Source organism: Fundulus heteroclitus, chromosome 2 (genome assembly GCF_011125445.2).
Source record: "Fundulus heteroclitus isolate FHET01 chromosome 2, MU-UCD_Fhet_4.1, whole genome shotgun sequence".
Classification (NCBI taxonomy): Eukaryota; Metazoa; Chordata; class Actinopteri; order Cyprinodontiformes; family Fundulidae; genus Fundulus; species Fundulus heteroclitus.
The window spans coordinates 18,980,581-18,997,756 of NC_046362.1; the positions used below are offsets into that span (position 1 = coordinate 18,980,581).

At 37.4% G+C, this 17,176-nt stretch overlaps 1 long non-coding RNA gene across 1 annotated transcript; it reads left to right on the plus strand.

Annotated features, from left to right (window-relative positions):
- Positions 1 to 745: 745 nt before the first annotated feature.
- On the plus strand, positions 746 to 16,691 carry LOC118565075. The gene is made up of 3 exons (XR_004932172.1): positions 746 to 1,035; positions 13,995 to 14,075; positions 16,612 to 16,691. It is a non-coding gene; the product is annotated as an uncharacterized LOC118565075 (long non-coding RNA).
- The last annotated feature ends 485 nt before the right edge of the window (positions 16,692 to 17,176 follow it).

Sequence of the window (17,176 nt, forward strand, 5' to 3'; positions counted from 1 at the left end):
TCTGGATGATTCCTGACCATATTAGATGAAAAATAATAGTGCACGTACCACAGGTTGGCTAATGGCATTGTACTGAGTGACACATTAAAGTCCAATGAAGTATCCTAAGTGCATGTGTACCAACCAAGACCCACAAACATATACAAGAAAACAGTTTTTGGATATCTGCTCACTGACAAGGAGTGAATGGTCTTAAGTAAATTTATTTCTTAATGATGGTGTCGCCACTATCCCACCGTGTGGATCAGTGCAGTCAGGTTGGCACGAGCGGTGGAACAAACAAGGTTGGTACCAATGAACAAAAATTGAGAGGTCAAGCAGTTTTAATGTCCTCAGTTTCCATGTCCTTTTATTTTCCATTCAAAAAAGTCCAAAAAAGTGCAAGTGCATTCAAAAAAGTGCAAGTGCAGTCAGTATATGCATGGAGGTTAAGCAGTTTAGTGTTGTACCTAGTAGCAGCAGGTGGCATTCAGGAAACTCCAACAAGCCAACTCCTGACTGAATGAACAAGATGGCTTTTTAAAGGGGCCACGCCCAACTAGGTAAAAACCACTTAAAACAACTAGGGGTGTACAAACATTAGTTCCTTTCAAACTAATGTAAAATTCCTCCAATAAAAAAACACCAATAATTATGTAAAAATAAACCCACTAATTAAATAGACAAAATCCTAAATTGAACACAATTGCAATACATATTTCTACAGCAATACTAAAACCAGTAAACCACTCCCCCCTGCCTTCTTTGTTCTTGGTCTGGTCCGGAAGGTTCCAAATAGGTGTCTGGTCTCTGGGGAATCTTTTTGCCAGACACCTGGACACAAGAGGAAGAGGGTTAGAAAAAAATACATTACACCACTCTAAAACCCTTTAAAACATACCACATACATTACACACTGACACTTAAAAGATATCACCAAAATTACATTCATCATTCTTATTTCTACAGGCTGGAGCCTGGGGATGTGCAAATTAGTAAAAACTTTAAAGTGCAGTGTGCCATCCAAAGTGCTATGTGCATGTTCAAGCGTTTCAGGTAAGACCTCTCTTTTTACTTCACAGTAACGAACCGGGTCTTCGTTACAGACAGATAATGATTTTGTTGGAAATGTTTCAAATTTTAACACGGAATCTTTAATTCAATTTATGCTAAAATTACTTTACTCCCTTACTCGTGACAAAACACCAGTTTGTTATAAAAAATGTAGCCTATACCCAGTTTTAGTTCAGTCATTGTGACGTGTTTTACACAGTTGGCTAAGTAGTACTTTGTTCACCAGTTTCAGCTGGTGAACCTATCTGCTAAGTAATACCAGGGCCTTTGGGTTAAAAAAAAAGAAAAAAGAAAAGAAGAAGAAGTTCTCTGTGGTCTAAGGTCAGTGACCTGCTCTGTAGCTGTCTCAGTTCCACCTCAGGGCACCTGCTAATGTCAGGCCTCTTTTAGATTCCCCAAATCGTGGCTTGCCACTGGTTATTTTCAGCCACGATAAGTGATCCCGGTGACCCCAAAGGTCTGACACACTGCTTTCTTTTAGGTAGAAGCCAAATGCCATAGCATTGCCTCCGGATCAAAGCCTTCAAAGTCAAACTCTACTTAGGCATCCATTGAAATAAGAGCTCCGAGCTCAGCTAAGTGAGCAGAGCCAGACAAGCTCATGACTTGACTTTCACTCACGCTACATGGAAGTGGTGGGCCAACATATGCACATGTGCAAACATACACACCTGTTTTTTAATCTTTCTTCTTTTTAACCACTGGGTCTTTTGCTGTAGCAGCGCCAGGTTACAGCCGCTGTCTACTTGTATGCAACTTACGATGATACTGATCAACACTTGTTATGTCTGTCTTTGATTTTCTCCTATTCTGCGGTTTTAGGTTTTGAAAATAGAGTATTTGTTTAGAAATTATTGAAGGGTACACGGGGACAGATATTGTGTTTGGTTCCTCCCATTCTCCAACTTAATCCTGGTGTTGTCCCCTTCCTTTTCCTGCAACCGACATTACTGCATGACCCCTCCCCCATCTTACAGGATGTGGTGTCTGGCCTCTCAACAGATAATGTGACGCACACGTGTGCTTGCGGAAGAAGAGGCCATGAGCCACAAAGGTCCGCTCTGGGTCCTGGATTATGATAACATCAGGAAGTGCAGAAAGGAAGAGGTGTCTGCAGGAAGTTGACAGGCCAGTGAAGGCCTCGGAGAGAGTCTCACTTATCTTTCTGAGAAGCCAGAGTGTTTGCTCAACTCTAATGTGATGATCATAGTGAATCAATAACCGAGGTGTTTAAATGGCAATCATCACGTTGTTGTATGTTGGACAACGCTGCCTTTTTTAACCTGCCATCTCCAAAACATTCTTCTCTTTATTCATCCCTGACAAAGTAGTAACAACATCAAGTGAGCCTCTTCGGGTGTAAGACAATGGGATATTATCTTCCTTAAACCTTATTCTCAGTGTAGACAGTTCAAAATAAATGTTAGGGTTGGAAAGTCCAGATGTTCTTTTAGAGCTTATTCCCCTGCCATAAGTACTCCTGATTTATGACAATCTCTAATGGTATCGCTGCTCTGATCTGGTTTTCCTTCACCTCGCTCTCTTCTGAAGCTTTAAACTCATCAGGTCCTCTCAGCCCTATCATTAATCCTGAACTACAAAGTAAAGTACGGCTGTAGAAAATTTGGGATTTCTTCTCCTTCCTCCTCCCTGCTTCTACTCCACTGAATCGCTTGCTGTCTGATAAATGATAAACTGATGAGCAGGGCTAATCCAGCTGAACTACTCCCTGCTGCTTCACTTAACATTCCCCAAACATATGTGATCCTTGATGAAAAATTTGCCATGAAATTGGTCACTGGTTTGTAAAGAGTTCCTCCCATGATTTTGCCACCACTGAGCATGGAAAACTGACCCCCAATATGCCTCCAAGTGACATTGGTAGTTTTTCTGAGAGTGAGGTGACAACTGACTCATTAATTATCTTCTTTAAGCACTCACATCCCTCCGCAAAGGTTATGGAAAGAGTGTTGCCTTGCCTAGACACTGAAAGAAGTTGACATTGCCTCTGAGCACAAGAAGCACACCACAATTTTTCACTATTCTTAACTGAAGTGCTTCTGTTACTGAAACCTAATTGCACACAGTGCTTTTCTTTGCATCTATAACCACTACTAAAAGCTACACAGAAAGAACAAAGTACTTGAAGAAATTTTCAGTTATTCAAAACCAAGTCAGTCAGAATTTCTTATCCTCATTTTTTAACAATGGGTCACTAGAATACCTTACAATGTTTACTATGCAATGCTTAACTTAACATAGGAAGACACAATGGCAAAAAGATACACTCCAGCACCACTTTTCTATGCATTTAACAGGTAGGCTGGACTTATTAAAAAACAAAGCTGCTCTGTATAATCGTTTTGCACTTGAAACCTCAGTATATTGTGGAATATTCTGGATTTGGAAGTGTTAGTTGTGTGAGTTACGCTAAGGATCTAGATAGGAAATATACACCTGGAGAGATTGTTTTAGTAATGTTGGCTAAATTAAAAAAACAAACATTTCTATAAACCTTAAAAACAAAACCTTGTTTTATATTGACTACTTGCTCACCCAAGTGGCTTGACCTCACCTCTGCTGCCAATAATGGCAAGGAATGCCACAAAAAATAAATAGCTATTTCTTAGATCTTATTATTTTTAAAGAGAAATTGGAATTACTTAAAATTGTGTCAGCAGGTTGAACATTTACGGAAACTTGAGATCTAAAGTAAGCACATAATTGTGATGAAACTTTAGGGTGAAACTTTGATGATGAGTTTCTACAAAGCAGTCCTTGATGTCTAAAAATAATTGACCAAAAGACCTCTCCATACATCATTTTTTTTTCTCCATCCATGCTTCGTTTGGTAGAGTAGTTGTCATACAATCGGAGGGTTGTGGGTTCGATTTTAATTTCATATTCCAATGTGCCCCTGGGCAAACCACTTAAATTCAAGTTGCCTACTGATCACAGTATCAATCTATGAATGTTTTGATAGACACATAAATCTTTTTTTTTTTTTTAAAAGTCCTAGCTTTTCTATGTTACATTTAAAACATTTTCTAAAATACATCGAAAATCAATGTGAACCATGTTTTGATCTGAGTTTAGAAGACTTACTTTATTTATCTATTGAGCTGAGCAAACATTCAATTACCAGATTGTGTTTGTAGAAAGCAATACCGCTACACTCTTCAATTCTAACCTCTTCTACTTGAAATGTGGTTATTTTGACAAGGTGGTATCATAGCAGGGACATACTTTGTAAGCTTTTTATAACATAAAAAGCTTATTTGTGGATTTTATTTATAGACATCTTCATTTACTAGTTTTCTTTAGAAAAAGTATCCAGTGATGCAATAAATGGCATTATGGACCAATACAAACAGGAAGTAATGGAGAGCAGAACCACAGGGAAGATTTTTATTAATTCAGTTAATAATGTACAAAACACAGCTCCAAAGATAGGGAAGACAGGAAAAGAACAGACAGTAGGTAATAGTATTTTCTTGGGACAAAGTAATTTAAATAGTGCTTTACATTTAATTGGAAAGCATTAAACAGGTTTATGTGATGGATGTTATGTGGAAAACATTTTTTTTACATGTTTTGTTTAACTGTAGTAGATAATAATGAAGAAAGGTCATATTTGGAGGAAGAATTAAGAAAAGAGGGAAGTCAGGTGATTTGGCACCATGAGAACAGGGAGCAGCACAGGCAGACCAATGGAAAGACAGAGTACATGGAAGTAGAATGAAAGAATCCAGCAATGAACAATAGATAACCAGTGGGATTATATACTGAGGGACGAGTGGAGAATGACACAGAAAGCAGATGTGTTAATCGTGGAATGACTGGAGCAGCTGAAGCAGAAGATAACCAGGGAGACTGAGGAAGAGAGACTAATTAACAAAGATAAAGCTGACCTATGACATACAGAAGCTGTCAAACCAAGAGAAAATCAAAAATATATAACAAAATGAATTCTAGATTCAAAGAACAAAATAAATCTAAAGGAATTAACTTACACGGCAAGAAAATCCTAACATTAATGAACACTAAGGAATGAAATAAAATATGTCAAAATCATATAGAATATAAATAACAAGAAAATTATGAAAAAGGAAAAAAAGACAAACATACAAAAAAAAACACTTAAGGTTCATAAGAGCGGGAGCCTATTTAGTCACTTTTTGACTGCAAAAGTAATTTTAAAAAGTAAAAAGTAGAAAGTGTTAGGTAAGACTGAGTATTAAGATCAAGATATGACCTATAATGTATTATATATCTGATGTATGGTTTTCTTTGTTAGTGTAGTCCATAATACAAGTAAAATCCCAAATGTGACTTTATTTTGACCAAAGCTTATCCATAATTATCAGATTGTGCAGTCCTATCGTTTTCACAATGCAAACGTATATGTAAAATACGATTGAGATGATGTCTCTATGGAATGCTTTAACATGTTGATATATTATGTATATGTTTGAGACATTTTGTATGAACACAGTGATGTCCCCTTATAAGATATCATGATGCTTCTTAAATACATTTTCCCCAACGTGATCTAAACTTGGTGGGGATTTAGATCATACAATAAAGGATATCTGCTTGTGGTTTGTATGCTTTCCAACATTGAGATACTGTCACATAACCATTTCACAAACTTTCAAAAATGTTTGAACGCTACTGAAGAATCTAATAAGACATAACTTTTATCTTTTTTTCTAGACACAAATAGCAAAAATAATATGTCAATGTGTGTATGTGTGTGTGTGTGGGGGGGAGGGGTATCCCTCTTGAGAGTACAGAGAAAAGGCAAAAATAACTGTATCTAGAGGCTTGATAGTGTGGTACTTAAGTTTGATCAATCTATCACGGAGAGGCACTAATTCTATCACCCATGTAACCCAGTATTATGTTTGGTTTTACTTTTACAGTGTGTAGGAGAAAAAAAAAAACATTCACAATGATGAAACACCTACATCAATCATGGATGTACATAAACAGGGACAATCTTGGTTCCTACCCAAAGGGTGAAAACCAGATAACCATTAACATAATTAAACTAAAGGATTGCGACTACATCATGGGCATTCATTTGAGCATTCTTGGAAAGCAGAAACAAACCAAACCATTCACCTAATTTCAAGATAATTGTTTCCTCGTCTGTGACGGATGATGGCACAGTTTCCTTGCAGCAACACAGTTCTGGGAGTCAATCTTAGCCTATGCTTTGATGTGTGGAGTAGAATTTTTCTCACCATGCATACATTGGTTCTATTCATGTACTTCAGCATCTTACAACTGTCCAAGAACATGTATGTTAGGTTAATTGTCTCCTCTAATTTACCCTTTCTTACGAATCTGGGCATTTGTGGTTACTTTTGTTGTGTGTCACAGTGCTACCCCATTCTTGCTCAGTGACCATTACAGACAGGCACCATCATGCCCACTAACCCATGAACCACTAGGTTTTTTGTCTGGTATAGAAAAATAATGGATGGTTTTTCATGCATTATTCTTCTTCTGTGCAGATACAACACTATGGGCCAGCAAGACAAAATATGTCAAACATGTAAATTATGGATGGCTAATTATAACTTTATGATCTACATCAATTCACATTATATTTTTTGATAGTAGACCACTGTTAAAAGTTACTATACTTCAGCTAGGAGTTTTACCCCACCGATGGTGTGAATAAATCAAGTAATCCATAAAAGTGCTATATTATACCTGTTTAGGGAGCAGATTCTGGTGGTCTGTCTCCTTTGCCCCTCTATCAAAGAAACATACTTTGAGACATTGGTCATCCCTCATACTTTGCTGTCAGTGCATCTTGAAATTTTGTCAGTTTGGCCTGTAGGGCATCATAACCACAGATTTGTCCTGAGCCTATCTTCTTTATGCATTTCATTAAAACGCTACCCAGCTTACTGTTTCAGGCAGTAATACTCAGAGACCAGAAAGGAGGCAACGATGGATATAGAAGTCATCACGGGTAACCTTGTATGCCCATGGTCATGGGTCATTTGGCGAGTGCATGTCGGAATTTGCGTCTACTGGAATCCCCTTGTCCAAGGTTCATATCTAGTGAGCAGGGAAAGTTCAGGAAGGAGGGATGCACAGAGGTCAAACAAAGAGACAGAGCTGACTTAAACAATGTTATAAAGGGAAAACAAAAGCCTGGGTGTTTTATACTTATGGTGGTGTAATCCTTTAAATCATTATAAAAAATGTGATGTGTTGAATTTTAATCACTTTTTGAGCAGAAATAACATTGACTTTGGTACCATTCATCATTTTTTACTGAGATTGATTCGAAAGATTAACACAGAGTGACACGTACAGTATCTGTGAAGCAGAAGAAAGTGATCGATGCTTTGAACTTTTACATACAAAAATCTACTGCACATGCACCAAGCAAAATTCAGTACAACCACTTAAATCAGAAGTGACCTAATTAGAGGAAAAATAAAGTCATCTTATTAGTAAATAGAGCCTACATTTGTGTAATTTATTTTATGAATAAATACAGCTTTTAGTTGAAGGCTTTGAAGAAATTGGTGAACAAACAGCATCACAACAACTGAGGATCTCACCTGACAGGTCGATGATAAAGTTGTGGAGTGGTTTCAGGCAGGGATAGATTCTAAAATAATATCCCAAGCATTGAACATCTCATGGAGCACTGTTCAATCCATAATCTGAAAATGGAAAGAGTATGGCTCAACTTTAAATCTGACAGGAGATGGCTTTCCCAGTTAACATGATGGGAAGAAGAGAATTGATTGAAAAAGCAGTCAAGAAGCACATGTTAATTCTGTCAGAGCTACAAACATCCACGGTTCAGGCAGAAGACTCTATTGTACGTATGGTAACTAGTTAAGTACTCTAAAAAACCTGGAATATGAAAGAGTGGCAGAAAAAAGCTACTGTTAAAAGAAAATCATAAGAATTTAAATTTAAGTAGTTTGAACTTAACATTTTTGTCTGTGTTAGAAAGTGTGGACACCGCTTGTAAAGTATGGCAACCATACATAGTTTTCATACCAAAAGCAAGTTTTCCTTTTCATGGCTACAATAACTGTGTTATCTGCAAAACAGAAAAAAAAAAAACATCAGTCATATAATGTTGAGCTGCATTTTGCATCAATACTATTTTATGGTTAGCTCTCAGATGTCCAGTATTGCGTCATTACATCAACTTGCATCCTTTGATCTCTGAATACTTCTTTAAAGCTCCTTAGAAGAGATAATGCATATTGCAGACAAGATACTGCAAACCTATGTAACATCTTCAGCAGGAGCTGCAGTTTGAAGAAGGACAATAGCTTTTTGTATTTACTCTCATTTCCTTCCCTAATTGAGTCACAGACCAAAGTGAAGCAATACAAAGGCTTTTTGTTAGCTACGAGAAACACCTATCCAAACACATTGTGCAAAGACATGCTGGAGCAATTAATAATGCTCAGAGGCCAACTAGCCATGGACTTGTTCAAGTGAAGTCAATTTAAGCCAGTAGGTTATGCCTGGAATGACTGAAATAATGACGACTACAATTACCAAGGTATTTTTGTTCCTTTGCATCTCGGAAAATAAAAATAATTAATCATGTTCACGTCTAAAAAAAAAGTTAAGTGAAGACTTGTGAGTGTGAAATGGACTATTGTGGAATGATCTTAGAATTATTTGACATGTGATATAGTATATTATTTATCATGACAATTTATCAACAAGCAATGGGGATTTACATCATGTTACATTAACCTTGTCACAAAAAAATACACAGTTCCAAGTTGTACTGCTTTCACCAGCCAATATAAAGGAGAGAAAAAAAATCTCACTCAGCTATTCAGTCCTATATGAGCTTACTTAAAGACTTCTACTGACACGCTTTTGAAATATGGTGGTTCCCTTGGCAGGTAGTGTGATTAAAAGCAGCCTTCTCGAATGTGTTATGAAATGATCCAGTTTTCCTCTGTGCAGAAATGATCTGTTGGTTCTGTAGGTGTTAGTTATTTCGCTATGTTTTCCAAAGCTTCTCCCCATTAACACGTAACACTTAGGAGATCGCGCAGTAAATGATCGACTTGCATGACAGTTATGGGTCTCTGGCTGCAGATGACGGGGTGCTTTAAAGGTGCAGTAAATTATTTTGAAAGTAAAAGCAAACCTGGTTGTGTGTGTGTCTGTGATGGTGGTGGGGGTGGCGGTTTGGTTGTAAGCATGCCATTAACATTCCCCCCCCCCGATTAGGATACACACACTTCACTTTTCATTTAGCTGACATTTGTGTAGGCTTCTGCAATTAAGGTTATATGGGGCTTTTTGCAACCTATTGCTGCACATGCTTGTACATTGTGGGGCTATTTGAGGAAGCTGAAAGTAGGGTTTAAAATGGTTAATTGGAGCAGTGAGGGTTTTATTGGGGAGCTGTCTTTTTGCTGCATGCTTTTCCAACCCTTTGACCCACAGGCACACACCTGGTACCGGGTCAGGTTACAGCCAGGCTCCAAGGCTTGCAGGTCAAGACCTGGTGCTTCACAGACCTCTAATCCCCTTGCATGGAAGCATATTTGACTGAAGGGCTAGATCTACACACTCCCAGACATTATTCTTTACAAAAAAAGTACAGGACTATCTCCTTTGCTTTACTTTCTTCTCTTTCCTTCCCCTCCTTTAACCAAGAGATGATTTAACTCAATAAAGGGGTGTTAAAGAGGTTTTGTGGAGTATTAACCTACTGTGATTTATGAGCTTACTGAATTACGAGAACATTTTGTCTTTACACAGGTTTATATGTATGTGCAGGCTCATACAGTATCAATCGGAAGGAGGCAGAGAGAGGAGAGCGCGTTGATCTTTGTATCCTTCTTTTTTTTAAATCATTTTTCAAGTCCTGACAGAAAGATAAATTTTAATACTCCATCATAAATGTTTAACACTCAAGGCTTAGAAAACTACCTTGAGAGACAAAACTCGGATATCAAATGTTTTAAATTGAGTTTTGCATTTGCCTGCTGAGATATGGGGAAATTTTCCAGCTACCAAGAGAGGTGAATACAAGGTCCACTGATCTTGAAGTTTATGTCAAAATGCACTCCTACCAAGTTGACCCGAGAGTGCATGCTAATTATGCAGCAGATTATTCTCTCAGGCAGTGCAGTTATAAGCACACCAGGGGGAGCAGTTATACTGTTATTCTGCTCCACAATCAGAGAAAAGTTCTAAATTTCTATCCTAAACTCTTCCAAACCACACACACACAAAAAAAATTTCTTTGGTGAAATAATGAAATTATCTTTTTTTTTTTTAAGTGGTGACCTGTTCCACAACTTGTCCCCTTTGCTCTGCCTGATGTGGCCCCAGTTGCATCTTGATCTTAATCCTGTCTAAATGCTTAAACACACTACCAGAGTTGAAAATACTTATCAATTTGTCCCAAATGCTTTATTCTTGATTGGTAACACCATTGCTCCTTATTTCTTTCCTGTCTCACTTGTGCGGAATCGTTCCTGGCTGCTGTACACCCCGGGTGCCACTTACCGCAGTCCGATTACTCAGCGCTTCTGTTGCAGCCTGTCAGAGAAAGAAAGAAGCATAATGAGTTAAGCGACTGTGTGTTCACCGCCCTGCATCAGTAGCCTTCAGCACTTTCAATAACACAAGTCAATGTGTGGAGCAAAAGGGGAAAAAAAATGTGTGTGACAGGAACAGCTACCACAGTGACAACAACAATAACAAGACAAACCACAACACTACAACAAAGCCTTTATTCCTACACTGGTAATAGATCATGACAAGCAGCTGTGTCAGTACTTGAAAAACATTGAACTAGATGTACTTAACGTCAGCGGTGCACTAATATGGGAGGACTTAAAGCTTTATCTGTGGTGTGGCCAGAAACAGAGCATTCACCTTAAAACTAATCATTAGGTACTATTTTCTGTACAATTAGTAGCACAAACACGTGCTTTACCTAAGATTTATCTGCAAAGCTAAATAATGCTGACAAATGTTTGGATTTCTTCACACTGTGTTTATTTACAATTCAACAGAAACATCCAAGTTGAACATGTTTAACAACCTTTTCATTGGGTAAGTGCTAAGCTACTTTTTCCATGTTTCCGTTGATATTTTTTATTTAATATTATTTATCTTTGGTGATATTCAAGTCTTTAAGGCTGGAAGGTCTCCTTTCCGACACATGAATTTTTAGCTCCCTCTACAGCTACACTTTGAGATTCAAGCTTTGCAACAACAACAACAAAAAAAGAAAAACCAAATATAAAAAAAACATATATATTTTTTTAAACCTGCTACTTTTAATTTTTTTTCTCTCTCAAAATAATTTTATTAAATCTTATATTGCTCTCTCACTTACCTCACCTTGTTTTCTTTCTCCTTTTCTCCCTTTTAGCATTTTGTCTCATCTGTTTTGTTTCTTTTTTCCCTCTTCTACCTTCCCGTATTTGTGTCCACTGAGCATGAAACAGTCACAGCATAAAATCTAATCAAGCTTTTTGCATTCAAGCAGAGCTCTATGACAAAAGCAGAAAGGCTCCACTTCTGAAAGTAAAAGCCGTTGTGCACTTTTTGGCATTAAGACAATAATTCATAATGCTACATTGCCAGAAAGGACACACACACATAAAAAAGTTGAACATCCTGGCTGTGTAAAACATACCTAAATAACATTAAATTAATTTGCTTCATTTTATATTGATTCACCACTGTATTGCGGAAATTAATAATTTATTTCAGTTTCAGAAAACAAGGTTGATATTTAACAAATGACAACAGATACTTACAATAGAAGGCAGATTATTATTATTTTTTCATGCCACACAATCAACAGACCTTATATAGGGCTTGTCTTTAAGCTTGTTTTAATAGACTTAATATAGAAAAATTGAGTAAAACCACTCTTAAAATGTTACAACCCCAAATTGAAAGGTGGTTTGTTGTAGTAGTAGAAGCTGGTGGCAGTGAGTGTATTTTCTGTGTTAAAATGTGCTATGGGAGGGCTCCACTGCCTCTTTTTCCCTCCAGGACGAGGTAAATGGGTCTATTACCACTCTTCTTTAAGTTGGTTATTGCTCCATATAACTGACATACGGCAGAGCTTCCATTTTTGTCCCCGACAGTTATGGGGCCACGTTGATCATGTAAAGAATTTCTCTGGTGCCCTTGGTTTAATAGGATGGGTGCCTCACAGCGCTGATAAATACACCCATTTGAGAGGAGTAACTGGGAACTGCTAGCAGCTCCAGTGCTTTATCCAGATCTGAGTAGAGAGCAATATAATAACAACACGGAGATCTCAATAGAAAGTGTTTTAGGACATGACAGCAGAGCTACCAATCGTACCTCTGGCAGATAGCTTATCTGACTTATGTATCAGGGAGGACACAGCATTTTAACATCACTTTTAAAGCAGAAATGCTGAGCGGCTGTAACTAGCCAAAGATGTGCTGCTCCTTTTTTTTTTTTTTCTTAGTAGTGATTGATGAACTTTGACACCCAGATTCCATCTCCTCACCCCTGACTTCCTGTCTTAAAACAGCAGAGGAATCTCATTGCCATTCCTATGCTCTTGGCCTTTCTCTTCCAGTGGGAATTACCCCGAGATGTACCGAAACAACTATTTATTAAGTTTCCACTCTGTTAATTTCCCCACCTTGTTGTGCTTCTCTAAACCTCAGTCTGCGTCAGTTCCTCCCACTTTCTGGATCTATGAAATGAAAGACGAATGGGATTGAAGAAGTTTAAAGGCTATAGTGCTGCATAAGTTAATAAAATTCTTATTACAAAGTCGATAGATCTTCAATTGATTTCAAGTCAGGTGATTGACTGAGCTATTTTAGCAGCTTAATTCTTTCCCTTCTGAAACCAATCCAATTTTTTAGCTGTGTGTTCAGGATTTTAGTCTTGCTGAAAAATTTCCTCACATTTCATCTTCATACTTTTTATCAAGAATGTGTGAGTACATTATTCCTTTCATCATTTCCTCAGTTGTTTACAGTATTTTTAACAGAAAAAAGCCCCATACCATGTCTATGACATTTCTCTTCCAGATATAGGGTGTGCAAAGACATCCCGGGAGTTCTGTGTTAGACTATTTTCGAAGTGTATTTTATTGGCTTGTTCAAATTCATTATTAAACAAGCTTTAACAGTATTTTTCTTCAGCAGTGGAGTCTTGTGCAAACAGTAAGCAATTACTCAGTGCATTACCTGTTTATTTCTTTTTTTATGGAAATACCGTATTTGCTTTTTCTAGTTCTTTATGAAAGGTCTCTGAGGATGACCTTTAACTCCTAAACAACTGTTCTGATTATTCCGTTGGCTCCTCTGTCACAAATCTTGTGAGGAACAACTGGTAGTGGCTGATTTAGGGTGAAATGATGTTTGTTCCAGTAAGCATCATTGAGACTAAAATCCGGGGTTGGAAAGTTCAAAAGTTTAAATGTACATCAAAGTTATCGGTATGTTTTGTATTATAAACATTGCAAAGGTTGTGAGAAAGCTTTTTGATTTTACTCTTCATCAGATACATCTAGTATGATACCTTGGTATTCACAAACATTTTTATAGGCCATCAGTTAGAACAAACAAGTTTCCTATTAGTTTTCACTGATAAGAGAGCAGTATTACCTTCTACATACTGACAGATTTCAGCTGGATTCTTGACTTTATTAGACTTTCTGTATCTAATTTTCCTTATATTTTCCAATAGTGATTGCCAGCTTAATTTCCTTTTATGACATAATTTATGTTCTTGTTTGTTAGGAGGTATTTTTATATTTGAGATACCTAGACTGTCAATACTGCTGGTGGATAATGTCAAGAAGATTATTAATGTGTTCAATGCATATGCCCCTCACTTTATGAAGTCAGTTTTTCAGCTGTTTTTTTTTTTTTTTTTTGTTCTGTTTCTCTTGCTGATAGATTTATGATGAAGTGAGCATGTGGGCTAGTGCCATGTTTGGAGGCCTACACACTTTAAATTTTGCAATTGCAAATTACAAGGTAGGTACACATATATGTTTATGTATACAGGCCTTACCCGTATGAAAAACTGTATTCTCTAAAGGATATTTTTATTGGTCCTTCCTAAATAGCATCATTTATTCATCCATACCACAGAACAAAAACAAATCTATGTGCCAGGCCGGTGTGTAGCAAAGCTAGATATTTGATAAAAGCATGCTTTTTCATCCAAATGCATGCTTTTTCAAGCGTTAGGTTAGAGTTTAAGCTAAAACATTCTTATTTTTAAATATTTGCATACTTGTGATGTACACAAAAATCTTCATTTGATAGGGACATATAAGTTTTCTTACAACTGTATTTTAGGGTGCATGTCTTTTTGTGAAGTAAATTGCCCACTGACACTGCAGTGCAACCAGACCCACTATACTGTTTGCCTAAATTGTATGGTGGACTGGAGACTAAATAAAACAAATGTGCTAAGTGTTTGGAAAACAGCCATCTGACACAAAAAAAAACTCCGTCTTAAGGCACTTGCAAGCTAACTGGACATGTCCTGATTGCTAGGAAGATATTGACTCCATGCAAGACTTTCAAACAGGACTACTTTTAGTAGTATTCCAAAAGCAGAAATGTTTATCGACTGAAAAAAAGGGTAGATTATTTTTTACAATCAAACCATCTTGATGCAAATCTGTTTGTGTTTACACGATTCTCTGTGTAGCATGCAATTTACATTTTTGCACTGTTTTTTGCAAATCTACCACCAAGATGTATTTAGCCACTGTTACACAATATGATAATGGATTTTGTATAACTTTTGTATATACTTTTGTATAAAAAAAAAATAAACAGCCAAATCAAGCATATTTCGTATTAAAAGGTTTACAAGTATGAATTTCATTTCATGCCTAAAAACTTCTCTTCCTAATTGTATTATCACTGCACATGCAAAGCAGGTTCACGCATAAAAATATGTCAAAAAAATTAAGAAAAAAAAAAAAAAACCTCAAGTACAAATTAAAAAAAATCCTGTGAACATTTCTAAGGATGGAGGTGGGGTGCAAAGCCATTTACACTTCTAATTTAGGGCTTCTTTATTCACAAATGTTAAATACTAATGATTGCCCCCTATTTTGAGCTCAACCCCCACTGGAGGCCTGTTCAGGATCTCCACTGAGGCATTTGTGTGTGTCTACCCTGCTCCTTTCTTCCACTTTTAGCCACACAGGCTCAACTTCACAGGACGGTCGACAGCCCGTGGACAGCGGATGAAATACTAAAGCAGCATATCCCGCCGCCTGTTAAGTCCTCGGCTAATTAGCAAAAATGGTGTGCTTTCTTTTCTTTTTAGGCATTTGGTCTCGGGGGTGGCAGAGGGAGGAAAAAGACAGAGAAGGAGAAAGGGGGGAGACAGTGAGCGAGGGAGAAGGCAAGAGAGCAAAGCTGGAGCGAGGGAGTGACTGAGAAGGAGAGGCATCTAAGCTCTCAGCTGGGCTGTTTTGAAAACACTCCGCTGAAAGCGTCTCGCTTAATTCATAGCTTTTGTTTTTGGACCTTTTGTGTTTGCCAGTTTGACCATATAACATCATACATCTGGTCTATAGATTTTTGGGGGCTTCATTTTGCTCAGGGACCCACAGAGTCCCCCTGGGCTCACATTCGAGTGGTCGTGTAACATAAAAGCACCTCAAGTGTGGACTGAGAGAGAAACGCAAAGCAAAAAAAGAAGGATAGAGGGGAATGGGATGGATTTTCTACATCAAGGGTTTTACAGTCTCTAGTTCTTGTATGTGTTGTCTTACCTGGTAGGGGAGTGCTTTTGTGTGACCCTCAACTAAAACACTATGCTGTTTATACCCATGCCTGTTGTGGTATTTGAAGAGTGAGACTGCTGTTCAGAATTATTACTTCACCATGGATTTCAAGTACTAATGCACAAGAGAAACAACCCTGTAGATTAAATTAAATAATTATTTAATTAATAAGTTTACAAGGAGCTTCTCCAAGAACATCCGGAGTCTATGGCAAAAAAAAAAAAACTGAATAGTAAAGGAGACACACCACCTTGTATTTTAGATCGATGACTATATGTAATCCTAAGTAATACCAGAGAGGCTGCGGGATAAATTACTGTGTAAACTATTAAAGACCTGCAAAACATTGATATCATATCATAATTGCATAATTATGGTGTGGGATAAAATATTGCAAACAACTATAACAACTAAATGCACCATTTGTTAGCTGTTTTATTTATAAATATAAATTAATCTCTGCATGCATGGAGTTCTATACACTGGCAGTATGTCAGACTTTGGGGAATTTCTCATGATACATGATTGATAATAAGCATACTTTTCTGTCACTCATGATTAGTGGTTGGGTGTCATTAATCATCAAACAACTGTGTTTGCTCTTTTTCATCACAATGACCACAGAGGCTACCAATGTTACCCTTATCAAAAGTTTACAAAGCAAAATTCTTAATACAATTTATTAAAGATACCTTTAACAACAATGACAGTTTGAAGTCTTTTGTGGTAGTTGTTGATGAGACGTGTTATTTTCTTAGATGGTAAAGTTGTCAAGTCTTCTCAGCACTAAGAAGTTCCTCTTGGGCTGTCTTGGGTGAACTACATGCCAGAGATCTCCACTCTCACCTTACTGAAGAAAGGTGACTGAGACGGTCTTACCAGAATCTTCCTTCTTTCTTGCTGTAGCCAATGATAGGTCAGCTTGGCCTTTTGTTTTTTGTGACTGTCATGCTGAGGGCATATTTTGCTCCGGTATTTTCTGATAACATGCTGCATTAATTTCACCTTTAAAGGTATATAGCCATGTCATATGTTTGTAAAAAAAGACCAAAACCATGTGATCATGATAAAATAAGGTTATATACACCAAGCCTCCATCTTGATAGTGCTTTGATAGGTAGTCCTTTTTGATTTGAAAAATGATTTGCTCTTGAGCCCGATTACCAAATATAAAGAAACATGGCAACATCTAACGAGAGTATCACAGAACTATCACAATGCCGGTTTGCTTAATTCATAAATCAATTGTAAATAATGCCGGACCAAGCTTGACCCTCTGCAATCCCTCGGAATAAAGGGGCAGCTTGCCGTGATCGAAGACCA